We start from the raw sequence: 19,892 nt of genomic DNA, 5'->3' as shown, positions 1-19,892 counted from the left end.
GTAGCACCGCCTTGCTTGACTGGCCTAGGAGAGGGAGGTAAACCAGTTCCTGGATGGCTGTGGAATCTTTCCAGATGCATCATGCCTTGTACTCACTCGCTGTCATGACTTACAGATAACGGAGCAAATCTCTGCACTGTATTTTGTTTGCCTGGACCTGCCTGTGTCACAGACATGGGGAGATCCTTGCTGAGAGGAGTTTTGCCACCACTACCTCCAAAAGGGATGCTTTACCTGGCAGATTAATGTTTATTTTGGGCATGAGCTTCCTCCATTGTGGGTTACGTGTTCCCCTCTCAGTACTTTCTCAAAGCTCCCTTTTCTGTGTCCTGTATATTTGTTCCCAAATCAGGCAACCCCAGAGATGCCCTTGTTTCCGCCCAAAATGGCCTCTCAGAGCTGGACTGGAGAAAACACCTGTAAACTGGCAGTTTTAAGGCAGGAACCACTGACAGCACTTGTAACCCTTTCTCCTCTCCTGTGTATCTCAGACATTCATATGGCCAGGATAAGCCCAAGCCGGTCAAGGTGCCTTGGCTCTTTGTAAGTGGCTGGGTTAACGCGCAGTTTGTAAAGGGAGAGTCAGAAATTGCTGGTGGCTTTGAAAGGCAGGAGAGCAGGGGCTGCACATTTGTGAGGTCGAGATTGTGAGTTATGAGACAGGAGAGAAAATAGAGGCAGAATTGATTCAGAGGGATATAAAGCAGGACATTACTGATATGGAGAAATACAATATTAGACAAATGAAGGGGGAAAAACATGAATTTAAAGGTACTAATATTGCAAAAAAAGTTGCAGGAATTGGATAGGATGGATAGAAAGAATTTAAATTTGGAGATAAAAGTTACCTGGATATACATGTATAGTGATCTACTGTTTGTAGTCTTAGGAGAGAGATATGTCCAGTGTGACTCGTGAACAGGGGCTGGTACCTCAAGATCTGCTGAAACAATCCTGCAGTCTCTTATAAAGTCACAAAGACCGTATCTGTTGGGTTTACTCACAGCAGAGAGGAATATACCATATGGGTGACATAGTTTGACCTGCTTAGCATATGGGGAAAACGGTACAATCCCAATTTGCTGCTGCCTTGGTGTGTTGCCTAGTAATTTGGGATCATTGAGTGTGCAATTTAAATTAAAATCTGTGAACATAAAGATACTCAGTAGCTTTGGAGTAAGGGGGGAAAAAAGAGGGTAGTAACAGTGAGGAAGTCTAATAGGAATTTAAAATTACATTTAAATTAAATTCTTGCCTCTGTTTGTAAATGTGGCAGTATTTAATGTGGTTTTGATCAGTGCAGTATGCTATCCTGATAGCAGCATATAAACACAACTTGTTGACGGTGCTGTCAGTATCAGGTTCCTGGGGGCGGTGGGGGATGCCCCTTTATAACAAGCCCTGGATTTAAGTGGGACAAACGATTTAAATATGGGACCGTGTCTGTAGACACAGAAAGCTGAGCTGAAAGTCCATTTCTGTTCTTCATGGAAAAGCTTCATCGAGCTGATTCAGGGCTTCACTGTGAGTGCCCCAGAGCCGAGGAGAAATTCATACAAGCATAAAAGGTCATATAATACCCCAAAGAAATTGCTTTAAACTGTGTAATCTATAGGGCGAATAATGAAGATAGAGGGGTTTGGGTTTTTTCTCCCCCTCCAGAAATTTACCCTACATTTCTGCTTTGAACAGATGTCTTTAAAATGTGTGTGGGAAATTTCCAGGAAAGTCTCATACGCTTGAATTTTATTATGTTTCTGAAGTGTGGTAATGATTTGAGAGATGACTGATGCTATTATTTTGTTTCATTTTCAACATCTTGTGTTTCATTTCTTTTTATTATGTTTGCACAAATACAAATAGCTGTAATACTAATCACTGTACTAAATTGCTGAAAAAAAGAATATACAGAATTTCAATTTTTTGAAATATTTTCCTAGGCTTCTGAAATATTACTATACAATTTTTGTTTCCTTCCCAGATTTAATTGATATTCATGTCTATCTATGAGGGCAGTCATACTAGTCATTCAACAACATCCAAGTCCACCTTTCAAAATAAGCCTTTGTCTTTATGCTGTACGGCAGGAAAGACTGAAGACTGAATAGTCAGTCCAAAAATTGGGGGCGGCAAGTTTCAAGTAAAGAAATGGAAGCAACAAGGCAAAGGAGAGGTTTCAAGTGAGGTATTTTAGGAGACTGCGTTTTCAACAGAGTGGCTTAACAAACCAGGAGGTATCTTTACTGAAGCCTCATGAGCTCTTTAGGTATTGGCAGGTTGCAAGTCCAGAAACTATTTCATGGGTGAAAGAGAACGGATTAGATGAGCAAAGAGGCATAGGAAAACATACTGAACCATGGTAGCATCTCAGCTCAGGGAACAAAATTACACTGTTGTGGAATGGAAGAAAATTCTTGAGCACACATAGGTGTTCTACAGAATATTTTCTAACAGACAAAACACAGCATATTCAGTGAATCTATAGAAAGGGAGAAATGGGCCAATGAAAAGGACCATGAAGATCATTTTGATTCTATTGTAAATTACTCATAACAGTAGCTAGACAGTCAATTTGAGATTCTTTCTACAGAACGAAATTAAACAATATACAATGGAAATACCACTAACAGGAGGAAACCTTGAAACATGCGGGCAAGAAAAAGTAGAAGGACATAAGATCTAGGAACTGAAGAGACAAATTACTAAACCGTCAAGCTATCATGCCTGTAACTAGACTCTATGACAATATTTTTATTACTAATCTGCCTTCACCCAGCCCTTTCCCACTCACTGTAATGCACATCTCAGTTAAACTCTTTAGTATGGGAGCTATGAGTCTAAAGACATTGACCTTGATGGAGGGATTTGAGTTTTATTCTGGAGGTGTGTCTATGTGCTTATAGATATGTTTAAGCACTTGCATGTGTTTGTGTAGCAGAAAATAAATGTTAGCTAGCATTTGCAGGCTTCACTGAAGTGATTTAAAGGGAGTAGGTGGTTACTGCCCTAGAACATAGAAGGGGTTTGATGATATGAGAGAGTAGGAGGATAATTAAGATTGCAAATATTATTTCTGTAGTTATGTAGTACAGTATTTACTGTAACTAACTTCTGTTTCTGTATATCCAAATATTTAAGTTTTCTCTAAATTCCTGTGTCTTTCTTTCATGCAAAATGTTCTTAAATTTGTTTTCTTAAAGGAAACTTCTAACTGATGGGCATGCACAGAAATATTTGAAACACTGTTCCTTAAGACATAAAGCCAAAAGGCAAATAAGCATCACACACACACACACACACACACAAAATATTAAAGCTTGTGTATTTTAAGCAGCATTCCTTTGTTTTCATAGTCTATATTACTATCATAAACTCTTCAGACTGCCATAGTTATGTCTAGGGATCATAGCGTTATTACATTCAGTACAGGATGCTAATGCTGTCTGCAAGGGACATAAAGAAAGGGGAGTCATTCCACAATGGTGCTCAGAAAGGAATATTAAAAAGATATTAAATATCAAAAATTGTTGACATTTTCATAGTATATTTGTAGTGTGTGTTCTAGGAATCAGTGGATGAATTTATTCCCCTTCCTCTGGTTTGCTAGTTGAACGCAAGACGTACAATTGGATTAAATGGAAAATATTTTATAGATACTTTGTTGAGGTCATAGAACTTTTATCACAGCAAGCTGGTTGTTTAACCACCATTTACCTGTATGATTGCTCTCTGATGCTGTAGTAATTGACATTTTAAAAAAAATAGAATGTTTATATTATGGCTTTTTAAAATAATATTTCTGGATCAAATTTACAAAGCAGAGTATTTCACCCTCTGATTATGAAGCAGTAAACAGGTCTGTTAATTTTCAGTGTATTCTTTTGAAAGTATTATTGTATCTAAATCAGTATCTAAATACTGATTTTACAATCTTCAATTAAATACAATACATTACTTTCAAAATTAATAATTTTTACAGTGTGTATCTGTGCAGGAAATCACAAAGTGGCTGTTATTATTTACTGTTTAGGTGGAGACATGCCTCTTGTGTACTGGTGAGAGACATAGTATGTGCCCAAATTCTTATTCGAATTCACTGAATTACCAAGTTGATCCTGCCACTGTCGTGCATTATTTTCTGGCAGAGCACAACCGGGATTTCATAGCTACTACACAAATACTCCATATTGTATGGGAGAATGCAGAGAAGAAACTTGGGACATTTTCAGAAATATAAATTTGGTTTCTTACACTACTGGATTAATTCTCCTGCTGGTAATATAGAGGGCAACTTTGATTAATTTAAATTTATTTGATTAGGAAGAAAAATAGTGACTCAAAAGTACATACCAAAATCTCAATGAGTCATAGATTAGTTTAGGTCAGAAGGGACCATTAAAGATCATCTGGGCCAACTCCCCTGCCACGGGCAGGGACATCTTTCACTAGATCAGGTTGCTCAAAGCTCCATCCAACCTGACCTTGGACAGTTTTCTATTGAGATGACCTTACTTTACCTCTGGTTTCAAGACTGAAGAATAGGATGGGTGCAAGGCATGACATGCTTCCAAGATATACTTAAAGGCAAGCTGTGTTCTGGATTGTTTCACAAATTAAGTCTTAACTGGGGTCCCTCCCTTAACACTCCCAGAAATACTGGTCTGTAACGTAGGAGATCATCTTTCCAACATGCATTCCATAAATGGGAGCAATAACCAAATATTTTCTGATTTACTGGGCATTTCCTGAGAGCTCATGAAACTCTTGAACATTCTTTCAGAAATGGTACTGCAGTACAAATAGTGGAGCACAGCATAGTTTCACAGGTCAAGTCTTTACACTTCTCTCCCACAGGAAAAATCATTAGAAAAATAAAGTTTTCATTCCTGTCCTTCTCCTTCAAGATAAATGGGGGAAAAAGAAAAAAAAAGAGAAAAAAGGAAAAAAAAAAACACAACAAACCAACTGTTCACTTTATACTAGAGAGGTAATATGCATCATGGCACTACTTTAAGATGAGATACTTCCTACCCATTTCACACTTTAGAAATAATTACTTAACACAGCACAGCCCATTTTATTCACTGTAACTTTTTCTCAGTAATTTACTTTGTAGTTTTGAAGTGAAAAGCATCATGCGGTGTGGAAAGCCACAGAGCTGCTCCTGCTGGGCTTTAGTTTATTTTTTAAAATTTCTTTAGGCATTTGATCATCATGGAATTGACTCACCCTTAACGCTAATTGCCATACTAAAGAAAACTTCACTAAAATATAGTCTATTAGAAACAGAACTGGATTGGGAATTGGAAATAGAGTCTAATTCCCATAGACTGTGGATTCAGTTACTGTCTTGTTGGTGTGCATCATGACCACATGTAACATGCAGAATCTTTACAATTGTTCCTGTTTTATAGCAATCATTGATTTTTATAGGAAGTGTTTCTTTAATTATAATTTTGTAGATAATACCAATGAAATTTTAGGGTATGACATATAAAAATAGAGTAATAAATAGGAAATGTGGAATGCTACTTTGCATTACTACTGAAATTGGTATTGAAGCCACTGCAGAATTAAACCTATGATTTGTTAGAATAATATGATTTAAAATGTTTGATGCTGTTATATATTAAAACCAGGTTTAATTCAGAACATCAAAATTTTAAGTTATTCAGAAGAGAAAGAAGAAAACGAGATATAGAGGTCAGTTGGCACTTCTACCACTTGCAATTAGTTGCTATATTCATCTGTCATTAAAATGTATTCTAAATGGCTGCAGATGTCTGTGGATATCTTTTAATAGTGCATGATTTGTACCGAGACTTGCAAACTACCACGTTTGTTTTGGTACAAACCATGAACTAGTCCCCAGTAAAAAATCTCCTGCAGTGAATAATGCAGTGCAAGTCCAGATCAGTGGTTCAGCTCCAAAGCCAATGCTAATTGATAACAGAAGGCATAGCCAGGATAATTTAAGAATTTAATTTCCACAGACTTTCAATCCTTTTGAAAATATACACACTTGTCTCATTGGATGAATTTTCAAAAGCATCTAAATAACTTGGTATGATATAAATAACTTTGGAGCTGACAAATCAAATCCAAGCACATTTAAAAGTTCTTTGGACAGTTAATTTATTTTTTTTTTATTTAATAATAATAAAAAAAAAATTGGCACCTTTGAAGGCTTGTTCAGTTTCATCTATGAACATCAGAGTGAAGATGGTGCTAATTAGCATTTGTTATAAAGTTATTTCGGGTCTTACACTGGAACCACAGGTTTCAGTCTGCTGTGATTTCATTTAACATTCTTTAAATTTTTTTACACTTCATTTCCTACAAGAAGTCTTTGTGGCAATCTACCAAAAGAACTACCTTGCTTTTAACTCATTTTGCAATATTTTGGGAGTTTTATTTGTGCCTGAAGAGGAGGGTGTATCAAGAAAATTTGAAAAATATTTTTTTTTTAATTATTATTTATTTTCAAAGGGTGGACAAAGTGTGAACTGTGCAGTGGGTTTGTATGTTACATATTCATATACTTTCTTCCATTTCCATTAGTTATGAGATGGGCTCCAGTGGCAATTACCTTAATAGTTTCAATGCCATCGTTATCAACATAGAAAAGTTGACTTGTCATATTGCACATTCATAGTAGTAACTCTTATTGGAGGCTTTTATGTGGGTGTACAGAGCTATTCATTCCATTACTCTGTGGACCAGGCAGGATGGTCAAATTAATTACTCCCTCATGAATATAGAAGATAAAGGGCCAAATCCAATTAAAGACCTCAGAGTCTATGAGCTTGGAATTACAACATGAACATTTGAAGTGATTTTTTTTACCACAGGGGTACCAGGACCTGGGTTATGCATTGAGATTATTGAAAAAAGTGAAGTCACCTCAATCCAGGAGATAAACGGTGCTGAGTACAGCCTGGGCCCCCACGCTTCTGGGTCTTAAAAATGAAGGGTTGGAAGGAGAAGGCTTTTTCCAGCTTATGCTCTATCCTGAGGCATGTATGGGTAGTTATTTTTTTTTAAAAGGTTGAGGATCTAAATCACATAGAAGTTATTCTGCTCTCCTATTTTTTTATTTTAATTTCTTTTTTTTTTTTTTTTTTTTAATAGTTAAGTCTCACCCAGGAAATGGGAGGCCTCGGTCTGATTTTCTGTTGTGGGGTGTCATGGCTTAACCCCAGCCGGTCACTGAGCCCCACGCAGCCACTCCCTCCCTCCATGCTGGGACGAGGGAGAGAGTTAGAAGGGTAAGGGTGAGAAAACTCATGGGTTGAGATAAAGGCAGTTTAATAGGGAAAGCAAAAGCCGTGCAGGAGCAAAGCAGAACAAGGAATTCATTCCCCGCTCCCCACGGGCAGGCAGGCTCAGCCATCCCCAGGACAACTGGGCTCCAGCAGGTGTAACGGGGACTTGGGAAGATGGATGCCATCACTCCCAACAATCCTGCCTTCATCCTTCTACCCTCCTGCTCTATATACTCAGCATGATGTTCCATGGTATGAATATCCCTTTGGCTAGTTTGGGTCAGCTGTCCTGGCTGTGTACCCTCCCAACATCTTGTGCCCCCCAGCCCTCTGGCTGGCAGGGCCTGAAAAGCTGAAAAGTCCTTGACTCAGTATAACCATGACCCAGCAACAATTAAACCATCAGTGTGTTATCAGCGTTGTTCTCACACCAAACCCAAAACACAGCACTGCACCAGCTACTAAGAAGAAAATTAACTCTGTCTCAGCCGAAACCAAGACATGGGGAGTCGTGAATCTTTTCTTTCTTATATATCTCTGGACTGTGTGTATATTTTCATGTATCCCACTGAAACTGAACTGTGGTGTGGCTAAGGATCAGAAGGACTGCAGGCCCCAGAGCCCACCCCAGCACATCCCACCTGGGACCCCATGCAAGGCTGTGGGGGCAGGTTCGCGTTTGTTTGCCCTTTTGAATCCACCAGCCTTGCATCCCTGCCTTCAGGAGGAGGAGGAGTCCCTTCCCTTCTTTGATCCCATTCCGTCCACTTAATCCAAGTCATCTGTTTGATGATTAAAAAAATACAGCATATATTCAGTCGAATTTTGGAGTGTCCATAAAAAAAAAGTGAATGTTCCAGTCATTCAAAGGAAATAATGGTAAAACTCCTGGTGACTCTAGAGGAAGTGCAGAGAGGCTTTGTGAATGCACCAGTAAAGGTCTTTATGCATTGAGTTTTATTCTAAGAACAGAACAAAAGCCCAAAAAAATTCTGATATGTACAAGGAGAAAGAAGCACTAAACAGTTCATAGATTTAAAGCATTATTTTATGCTTAATTAGTTTGTAATAGCCTTTACAAAGGTGTTTGGGTGTTTGTTTTTTGGTTTTTTTTTTTCTGTAAAAAAACTGTTGATGAATATGTCACAGAGTTATTTTCAACAAGCTTTTACTTCAGATATCCCACATGGACATTCAGTTATTTTGTGTTGGCTTTTACACTAATGCCCTGTAATTGTGTTTCACTTCCTCTGATTAAACTGACAAGTAATTTGAGTGGATATCACTTAGCACATTGATCTGAGTTGGTGACAGGAATAGACCACAGCTTTGCTCTGTAAAAACAGAAGGAGTTGGTCCTTTGCTCTTGCATTCTTTTGAATGTCTGGTTGGAGTTTAAATAGTTTATTTTTATTTTTTTTCATCGCTAACGCCTCATGGGTGTGGTGTCCTACAAAGGAACACATGGACACAAAGAAGGCAGGACTCAAAGTGAATGATTTACTACTCTAATGAGTTATTTCCTTTCCCAGGCTTTCCTTTATCCCCATGCATTAAAAAAGGTTGCTAAAGTTACAGTATGTGTCAAATTAAACCTCATGTGCATTGTTTGCTTGCAGGTGGGGTTCTCACTGAAGACGTGCCAGGCTGAAAAGCCTTGTTGCAGACACATGTCACTGCCCTCAGAAAATTTGACACATGCAATAACCTGATACTGCTGCACAGTACACTGCCAAGTAGGGTGTCAGAGCTGTGAAGTAGCTGTGGTTTTACTGGCTGCAAGAAACATCAACCAGAATAATTTCAAATATTGTTTCAGTGTAGACTGTAATTGAAAGTGTTCAGAACAGGTTGGAGGATAAAGAGAAAGCAAAACAAATGAACAAACATAAAAACCCACCTGGGTGGTCTGGAGGGAACTGACATGATAAGGGAAAAGAAAGTCCCAATAAATTTGAAAAAGTATTTAATACTCTCTTATAAGTACAAATCTTGCGTTAGCATTGACTTTCAGCTGCATACATTGATGAATACATTTTTAATAGGAAATAAACCCTTCTTTCTTTCTGGATCATCTCAGGAATGTAAGTGTGATGCAATTAAAAAGAAAGAACTACAGAGGTATTACTCAATACACATCTCATAAAGAGATCTTTTGGATAGTGACAGATGCAACTGACTAGTTGAAATCCTGTTTTTCAGTGATATTTGATAATCAAAGCACTTTAAATGCCATCAAGAAAATTCTGTGACTCCTACGGACAGGCGAGATTTGGGAGGGTTTGTACTGTGAGGTCATATAATGCCCGTCTTTACGCCATTAACAATAATTCTGCATCTAAATAGAACATTATACTTGGAACTTCAATATGTTCCTTAGAAATGTGTGTAAATGTTGTGAACTCTTTGATGTACTTCCAACAGTCACTTTATTTGTCAGAGATGTCTGTTTGTTTTAAAAAGCTCCTTTGCTGAAAAGTTGCTTGAAGGTCCACATTATAGAAGCCAACATTATAGTCAAATATTGTCATCAAATAGAGCCTTTCTCTCAAATACATAAACAAACAAAAAAGTCTTTGCTTGCAACCAAATAACATTACGTCATTCTGCTATTCCTCCAAGAGGGAGACCTGAAAAATACTAAAAGGCTGTTTATGAGGGGTGCTGAGATGTCTCAAGGAGTCCTGCAATTAATTCAGTGAATAACGCTCACCCCTGTGACTCATAATATATCCTTTAATCTAAAACCAACTATGAAGAGATTGGCTACAAGTGCTTGCTAGAGAATGAGACATAAAACCAAGGCCAGTGGTCATACCAGACATCAATATCACTTCCATTAAGAGTTCTAATAAGTATTTCCACTAATCTATAACAGAGATATAACAAAGATGTACTCAATAAACTTTCTGAGTTTAGATGCATTTGGTATTATTTGTCATATGTTATAAATTCTTCTGACCTTCTCTACTGCTCCTCTTTCCTTACTTGCCCGGTATTACTTCAACTTTTTAACAGATAATGTTTTAATAGAAAATATTACAAAGGCTTTATTCATATCTATTTCATTACTTAATAACATTAATTATTATGCTTAGAATGCACTTTTCTCAAGAGCTTGTATTAAAGTGTGTAGATTTTAACACTTTTTATTAACATACTCCTTCACTATGGGCTTCCATATCTGATGGGAAAGAAAAAATGTATGCTATCTCCTTTTCTCCATTTATTTTAGATTAAGAGAAGATATCCAGAAGTGATTTAAAAGCAGATTGCAATTTACAGCTGTAAAGCAGTTGGTGATTAAATGGGGAGTTTGTAGTAGACCCTTTGCAAGTAGATGTCTGTGAAGAAATTAGAATAATTTTGAATTCTGGAGTAAACATTTCTGACCTTCTAAATGGAAGCATCTGCAAGATTTCATTTAACTGATGAGTGGAGGGATTCTCAGCTGGTGTAAATTAGTGTCGCTTTAGTGAAGCTGATGGTTTTATAATAGTTTACACCACCCACATTTCTTTCCTCAGAAATTCTATTTTTTATATACATTTAAGTGTAGTAGCATCAGTTTTGTGAACTGACATCAGAATATAAATCTTCTGTTTATTCTACAAAAACCCTTATATTTTCCTCGTTGAGTCCCCTGAGTAAGCATCACAAAGGAAAAGAAGCTCTTTAACTGCAGGAAACATTCTGCAGATCCCTGTTCTAATACAAATGGTTACAAAGTCACCCCCTGTCGAAAAAAGGCAGGAAGGGAAGCTTCAGAGACATCAGTTCTCAAGGGCATTGTGACAGAAACCTAATGTGCATGCTAACACTTGTATCACCTGCATTTACAGTGATACAGATCACATTATACACGTGCTGAAGAGATTTCTTGAGGACATATCAGAAAACCTGTCTCAAACTACCAGTCTTGGCTATCTCAACTGCATTTCCTTGTATTCCCCTATTACCAGCAAACTTCAGTTCCAAATTAGGGTAATGTTGGCATATGTCTTTATCTGGAAAAGCTCAGATTAAAGAAATCCAGCTCTAAGTGGTTTTTGGGTTTGTTTTTTTGGTGTTTATTTATTTATTTATTTATTGTTTTCTTTTGTTTTCTTCATTAAGTTGTGATAGTCCTGTGACCAGCAACAGACCTCTCTTGCAATCACACCTATAATTACAGAGGCAAAAAACAGGTTTTGCACAGTGTTGTCCTCAAGCCATTGGTAGTGACAGCCAAAGCATAAAGTGTGTCTGTATATTTTTGTATGTTAAGGGGTTTTGAAGGGTGAAAATGAACAGGGAGAAACAAGCAAGATTAGAATCATGGAATACCAGGTACAAAGGAACCTCAAAGACCCTGTAGTCCAACCTTTCTTAGCAGAAGTACAGTCTAGATGACATGGGCCAGCACCCTATCCAGCTGAATCTTTAAAGTGCCCGAGGTTGGGGAATTCACAACTTTCCTGGGGAGATTATTTCAATGGCTGGTTGTTCTCGTTGCAAAAATATTTCCTTTGGTGTTCAGTAGGAATCTCCCCAAAAGTAACTCGTACCCATTATCTCCCTGTCCTTCCCATGTGACACCTTGTAAAAAGGGAGTCTTTATCTTCTTTGTAGCCACCTTCTAAATACCAGAACAAGGTTCCAAGGTCTCCCCTGAGCCTTCTTTTCTCAAGGCTGCACAAACCCAGCTCTCAGCCTTTCCTCACAGGGCAGGCTTCCCAGTCCTTCCATCACCTTTGTGGCCCTTCCCTGGACCCCCTCCAGCCTGCCCACATCTTTTTAGTATAGCAGGGACCAAAACTGAACACAGTGTTCCAGGTGTGGCCTGACAAGCGCTGAGCAGAGTGAGATAATGACTTCTTTACCCCTGCTGGTGATGCACTTGATGGTGCAGCCCAGCACCCTGTTGGCTTTCTTTGCCACAGCAGCACACTGTTCGGTCACACTGAGCCTGTTGTCTACCAGGACCCCCAGGTCCACTTCCACAGAGCTGCTCCCCAGCCAGGTAGATCCCAGCCTGTGCTGCACTCCTGGATTATGTTTTCCCAGCTGCAAGCCTTATGTTGGTCTTTGTTGAATTTCATCAGGTTCTTGTTAGCCCACTCTTCCAGCCTACCCAGGTCTTCCTGCAGGGTGGCTCTCCCTTCCAAAGCGTCCACATCCCTACTCAGTTTGCTATCATCCACATACTTCAACAGGGTGGAATCACCATCCCTGGAAGTATTAAAAAACACATAGATGTGGTGCTTGGGTTTAGTGGGACATGGTTTAGTGGTGGACTTGGCAGCCCTAGTTTAATGGTTTGACTTGATATCTTAAGTGTCTTTTCCAACCTAAACGATTCTGTGATTCTATGGTACACTTGATCCCATCATCTAGATCACTTATGAAGATATTAAACAATGTTGGTCTCAATATCAATCCCTGGGGGACCCCACTTGAGATAGGTCGCCAGCTTGAAAAGGAGCTAAGATGGTTAAGATCCAATGCCAAATCTAAAATTTATGAAGTGTCTCTTTTAGGCAGTGGGAAGAAAGTGAATTATTTACGGGACCTCAAAATATCACAGCCTGAAAGTAGAGGAATGTCTTTTGGGGAGGCTTGTAAAAAAGATGCCCCTACAATGCTAATATTTTTTAATTCTCTGGAAGAAAATGATCCAAAACACACATAATTTGTCCAAATTGCAATCTGTAGCCTGATCCTTAGGAGGGCTGGACAATCTTTGTAGTTATTAAGAAGGGGTTCCATCTCATGTAACTTAGTTGTTTAAGAATTAATCATCTAGTACTACAAGACCTCCTCCATTGTCAGTAGAGAAACAACCCCATGTGGTGGTATCTATCCCATATTAAAATAAATACGTAAGACAGATGGGTACTCTAAAAATGCCTATCACTATATACTGAATATAGAAGGAGTGAAAATAACTAGATTTGTCAGTATTCCTAGATGGTAGAATTAAATGAGATGGTCCTACCCTGAAAACTGTCACTGCTTTCTTGAATGGCAGTGTGCTATGTTATGATCTGAATTTAATTAAATTACACAACTGTTAAATGATGGCAGGATATTCTTGCCTTGGGGAAGAACTTCTAGTAGATGCATGGTTTTCTCCGCCCTTTCCAAAAAACAAACAAACAAAACCCCACAAACAATGCACATGTTTTACCTAATGAAAATCAGTTAGATTTATATGTTACACTTGACTTGTAACTTAGGCAAGTCCCACCAGTTGTTTTTTCTGTGCTTTTGGTACCTCAGAATGCTGTAAAATCCAGTCCAGGCTAGTAGCTAGAAGAGGAGGAGTGTATCCCCACCACAGTGATCTTGGAAACTAGTTCAAAAATACACAGAAATACAGAAATATTCAATGTATGTCTACAAATCAAAAAAAGACTACCAAAAGCAACAAAGTGCTGCCTTCATTCTCAGGTATGAAAAAGTTATCCATCTTACGCATTCTGTAATATTATTATTACTCTAAATTCTTCAGGCAGTTCTTTTTTAGGAAGCTTAGATGCCAGTACATGATTATGGGTAGATATCAATTAATATGAGCAGCTGCCACTTGGGAACTAATAAGATCAAGTTCTAATCCTGTCTGGTCTGTCAAATCAAACTGCTGTCATTGATAACATTTCTGAAAATCCTTCGTTATTGCCAAAAGACAAGAAGCAGTTGCAACAGTGAATTATGCATAACAAGAAAAGGAATAGCCACAAACCAACCAAAATAAAATACTGCACTACCCACAGGTTCTCCTTCTTTTAAGAAGAAACCACATATGACTGATATTAAACACACCATTTAATTCACGAGTTCACCACTTGAAGGCATTCAGATATTGTGGTGGTGTGGACTACATAAAAAACATAAGCAAAATTAAAAAACAAAATCCTCTTCAACAATCCACATATTCAGTTTCCATAATTTCTTTATTTCATTAGATACTTGGTTACAATTATATACACATCTAAATAAATTCTGCTTGGATGCAGGCCAAGGACAAGATTTGCACATCTCAGGTACTGATATCATGTCCAGGACATGGTTCATTTATATTTTATTTACTTTATTTACTATCTGGGTTTGCAAGGATATGGCTTACCCAGTCTTCTGCATAGTTGTGATTATTTACGCTATACTGGAACCAATTACACTCACTGTGATCTGGTCACAATTTTGTAAGGTAATTAAGAACTGCTGAAAGCAAGTGTTTTATTTTAGGTGAACTTCTTAACCATAACATACATTTATGAGCAGGCAAGATAGTATACATACTGGGATCTTGTCCTTTCTCTGTGGTAACGGAACCTTTCTCCTTTTCAACTGCATCAACAAAGGCCAAAAGACCTGAATATATAAAGGATATCTAAACAACCTTTTTTCTCCATTTATGCAAAATTCTCAATCTTTTTTTTTCTCTCTCTCAAGAAAAACTGAATGATTAAGAGAAAATGGGAATGTACAAATTTGCATTCCACGTGAGATGATCCTCTCACAAAATTGAAGATGGAAAACAGGTGACTGCAGAACCTCCAATGTAGTTACTTAGAATAAATGCTAAAAAACAAAATAATGTATAGGAATAAAGTATGGATGTAATCACTGAGCTGAGTAGAACAGTAATTCACATTCACAGCGTGCTCCTAAGAGACTTCCCACCATTCTATTTACTTTTTTAAAAAATATATTAATCCTAAGATGTCTTCTTCAGCTCATCCATAGAGGAACCATACAGATTTTCTAAAATATGTTTTCCTGACCCATGTCCCTAGTGAATGACTACGGTTTTCAACTTCCAGTTAAATTTAGTCTCTACTCACTTCTTCGAGGATATGTAGTTTAGCCTTTTCCTGACCCAAAATTAATTTTGTAAACCTGTCAGAAGGAGACTATGTATTGGTACATTTAAACCTAGCTTTCTGCTTAAAAGCACTGATGCAGCTTATGTGTGTTGCTCAGAATGTTTTTCCTCTCAGTACTAAGCCTCTCTTCATCACTTTTAAAAGGGCTATTGAACATGAGCATAGTTTTTAAAGAGTGATGTTGTTCAACGTTTAAAATAAAATATTAGGACAGATATATTTTTGAGCAGCAATTTACGCCTTAATAAAACATTGTGATATTGAAGTTCTGAATAAACTCTAAATAATGGAACCATCCAACTAGGCGATGATGAAAATATAAAAGTATATCAAGGTTTGGTAGCTTTTGGATCAATAGATAATCTTTCCACCTGTCTCCTGGAGGCTAAATTACTCGATTAATGGCAATGAGGATGCCTTGGACATGCAACACATAATATGTTAAGAAACTGAACTCTCCCAGGTATTTTGGCTTTTATCTAAAGCAGCAGAGGAGCCAGAGGAGTGTGTAAAAACAGTGGTCGCAAAACTTCTTACACTGTTTTAGGCTTATACTGTTTACCAATTATCATTAGTATTATTACTAATACTAGTAGTAGTAGTAGTAGTAGTATTAATAAATTGAAGCACTGAGGTTCTAAATTATGCACTTTAAAGGAAAAGGATAATAGTTGTCACTAACATCACTCATGTACATGTCATGCGCATATTTTTTTCTCTGTGACATTATGTTGTAAGCCTGCAGTTGCGGCACTTTTTGTGTATTTCTTGGCACTCCATCCCCTTCTTTCACAGGTTACTATTGTCAGCCATCTTGACTGCCATTGCTTATAATTATTTTATTTTTTTTAAATAATATCCTCGAAACAGCAGGTGTGCATCTCACACAACTGTAAGTAATCCCAACTTTTCAATACAGGGATATTCATTATCTTAACATCTAAAGCCTCTTTATAATAATAATTTTGGTAATAGCAATTTTATCTGTTTCATGGGCTGAAATTTAAGCTCTGTGATTTCCATATCGGTGGTATTTGGAATTATTCAAAACTAACAACGCATTTCCACTCTGGAGCGTCTTCATCCAAGGTTGATTGTATCTTATCCAAATTATGCTATGTCTGTAGGCCAGCTGGCGTGACTGTCCATGACTTGATTTTGTGATATTGTCTAGGATCAGAAGAGTGTTCTATTAAGTACCACATGCTGACCAGAAGAGTCCTGTAATGAACGAGTTGTGGGATATAAACGTCCTTAACACTTCTGAAAAAATATTTTGGGAGATTTTTATTTTATTCCAACAGTATAAACTCTGAACAGCTCATGAAAAGAATAAAAGGAGGTAGAACAAAAGTATCTTTTTTAGAAAAAAACCACAGTGCTATATCTTAGCAGAGATCATTCTAGCAGAGACTGAAATCTCTTATGATCCTTAAGTGCTTTTTGTTGTTATTTTATTTCAATTCCTAACTAAATGGAGTTTCCCTTCTAAATGCTTACCTTAATATTATGCACTTTTAACTGTGAAGCTTTTTAGACTTGCTTAATATAAAGAAAGCAATGATTGTCTTCTCTATTTGTTTTATTGTTCAACTAATATTGTTGACAGTGGTTGTGACTGTAGGCATTGTAGGGAGAAATAGAACAGTACCTGGATTTCTTCCACCAACCGGACACAGATGTGTTCAAAAGCTACTCAAGTTTTCATGGCAGGTGGCAAATCACATTTAAAAATGTATATTCAGGGAGCTAGATTTTACGCTGCATGATCTGGGAGGGAGGCTGCAGGCTTGAGCTAGAAGTATGATAAAAGACCCATTCCCGACCTGGGGGACTCTGCAGGCACCACAGCCCCTAGCCAGGAGCCCCTGAAAACAAGCTCCTCCTCATCAACTGAGAATAAATCAAACAGGTGGGGAAAAACTCTAAGGAAATTAGTGTGGGAGTGACACAGATTGAGAGAATCATTTGAAAATATCTTGAGTAAAACCAGTATTCAAATGCTATTAATGATCACTAGAAATCAGCAACCTGATTAATATGTTATCCTGCAGCAAAGTTCTCCTTATTACACCATGAATAGATGTAACTCTGTCCACAAGAACTCTGAATACCAGTATTTGGGCATTCAAGTAATCCTGTACATTTCTCCTTCTCCTTTTAACCCAAAGCCAGCAGCAATTTTTACTTCCTTTTTATCCCATCTCCAAAGTATCTTTCTTCCTTTTGCAGAAAAAGATTAATAGAGAAATGATGTAAGGCTCAATACTAAGCTTTATGTGGTTTTTTTCAGGAAACTACTAAATGCCTTTCCATGCCTTCTAGGAATGGAGGCCAAAAATTTATCACAGAGCAACACTAATATAAGTATTTAAGGACTTAAATAAATAAACTTTAATAAACTTATATTTTCAGCACAGAGCAGATGGTGTTTGACAGACTTGCCTGAAGCTATGTAACATCACATGCCATGCTATTTATTTTTCAATAATGTGATTTACTAAACAAATTTCTCCTTCTTTGAAATCATACAGTGAAGTAGAGTTTGTGTATACAGAGGAAAAGGCAGTAGCCATCTTATAAGTGTCCGGTGAAGGACACTTGAAATTCCTGGATAAGTACAAATTGTGTAGAATGTGAGAAGCATCTCTACAACTTCACGTGTATTCATATGTCTTAATAAAATATTGCCACTGAGAGAGTCTGGCTGGATCTCTGCCCACTTGGTTTGGTAGCCTGTTTGCCAGCACAGCCTGGTTCGTGCCATCTAGCGTCTCAGACAACATGGCTTGGGCGGTTGCACAGAGCAGGGAGGTTTTCGGTAAGCAATATAGGACAGTTTTTTCTCTCTTTTGGAGGGAGAAGGGCCTGGCCAGATGGATATTGACAGTTTGTGTTGTGTGACCTAAGGGTCACAGAAGGGTTCCCAGTTGTCTTGTGTTTTGCAATAGGACATACCTTAAGGGCCACTGTTTATGTAATTTAAAACTAGACTAAAAAAGTTACAGGATAAATTTGAGGAAAGGCTTAGGAGAAGTGCTAGACGCAGGCTACCATGGGCCTGCTCTTGATGATAGTTTTCTCCTATGAGCAATACAAAACACTCAGGTTAGGAACGTGAAGTACAAACTTTTGAGTCAATCTCAAAATTTCTACTTTTTTCAAATGGCCATTTAGGGAATGTCAGGAGCCTTTGCTCCTAAGCATCGTCGTTTATCAGATGCCTGATTAATTCGGTGTCATTGAATCCTGTAGCTGCTAACCTGGAAAAAGTCCCAAGTTCCTATTCAGGTCAATTTTCTGACCCCCTAAATGGGTGCCAAGCATTAAGTGCTTGACCTTTCATGTCAGTGGTGAACACAAAATACATCATTGAAGAAGAATTTTTAACTAGTTGTTTTGCTTGAGAGCTGTAAAATACCATCCCAATATAGCATGAAGTTTCATGGTGTTTGCTTTTTGCTTATTCAGTTAATATTCACTGCAAATTGAAGTTTAGCAAATTATTCCCTGATTTATATATAGATATATATATAAATAAAGGTTACCTTTGCCCTAACAAAAAATGTCTTTAAACATTTTGTGTATTTATTTATCTTTCTAAGACAATGCATTGAAGTTTAGGCAATGAGAAGGAAGAGAAGAATTTAAACAACATAAAAGAAATGACTTATTTGACTGGGAAATAAAGCATCCCAGAACACTAATGTCACCAAGGATACTTGGTTCAGCTAGTAAACAGCACACAGCGGAGTAATTGAATTTTCTTGGAATAGCTTTGTTCCTAGCAAACTAGGAACCTGGCTGAGAGTAGCTTGCCTGGCAGTCCCCGTTGTACCATTTCAACAGTCAGGAGAAGCTTCCTATACCAAACTTATCTGCCTCATTTTTATTGTGAGATTTCAGCTTGAAAACCCATAGACTGTGCACAAATATGACAGCTGCTGCCTTGGTCAGAATACCAGGGACCAAATTTAGGATGTCTAAAACTAAAAGCATGTGCTGACATTGCTTAGGCTAAAGAGCCATAGTTCTTGAGCTGTGGACTAGATGAACTCAGTCAAAGGATGAACAGAAGAAAAATGTGGTAAAAAAATCAGTGGGTTACACAGATAACTCCTTTTGTATCATAGCAAAGAATTTGTAATGGATTCTTTCTAAAAATCTAAGAGGTAAACATATTTTGTGTTAAACTCTGGTGGCACTTGATATTTTTGTGTTTGAGTGTCTAAACCAAAAAAAAAAAGGGGACGGGTTTTACAGATTTCTAAACAATCATAAATGCATTGGCCTTGTATCATAATTAGAGTTACAGACAATAATAGAAAGCAGGCACTCTCTTGAATGAATGCTCAAAGTGGAAGACTGAAACATGGGCCACTTGCCAGTGTGGCCATGTAGAGCTGGTAACAGCGCTGTACATTTGAGAGATCATTATTGAAAGGGTATGTTTAATCCCCATCCACCCTAAAGTGACTTCTCAATAGTTCCCAGAAACGTATGCTATTAGGCTCAGCTGGAAATAGAAAATCGCTCTTAATCATATGCAAGGAATGATTTAAATAGGCGTATTCAAAAACAGCGTTGGGAAGGAAAGAGTACCGCCAGAAAGAATGGAAGAGCATTTTGATTTTTGATGAAAAGCCATCAAACATAGTTCAGTGTGATAAGAGTTGTGACAAATCTTTAGAGAAGCAGTTTTTTATTAAGAGAAAGGTAATACAGCTGACAAAGTCACTTAGTGCTTTTTGTGCTATTG

At 37.7% G+C, this 19,892-nt stretch overlaps 1 protein-coding gene across 2 annotated transcripts in view; it reads left to right on the top strand.

The window, feature by feature from the left end:
* Window positions 1-19,892, top strand: part of CTNNA2 (catenin alpha 2) — a 515,202-nt gene that overhangs the window by 371,024 nt on the left and 124,286 nt on the right. The gene's annotated exons all lie outside the window — the stretch shown is intronic.

The sequence above is a fragment of the Falco rusticolus genome, chromosome 1, assembly GCF_015220075.1.
Source record: "Falco rusticolus isolate bFalRus1 chromosome 1, bFalRus1.pri, whole genome shotgun sequence".
Lineage (NCBI taxonomy): Eukaryota > Metazoa > Chordata > Aves > Falconiformes > Falconidae > Falco > Falco rusticolus.
Note: the sequence above shows the minus strand (reverse complement) of the source record. Positions and strands in the feature narration are given on the sequence as shown.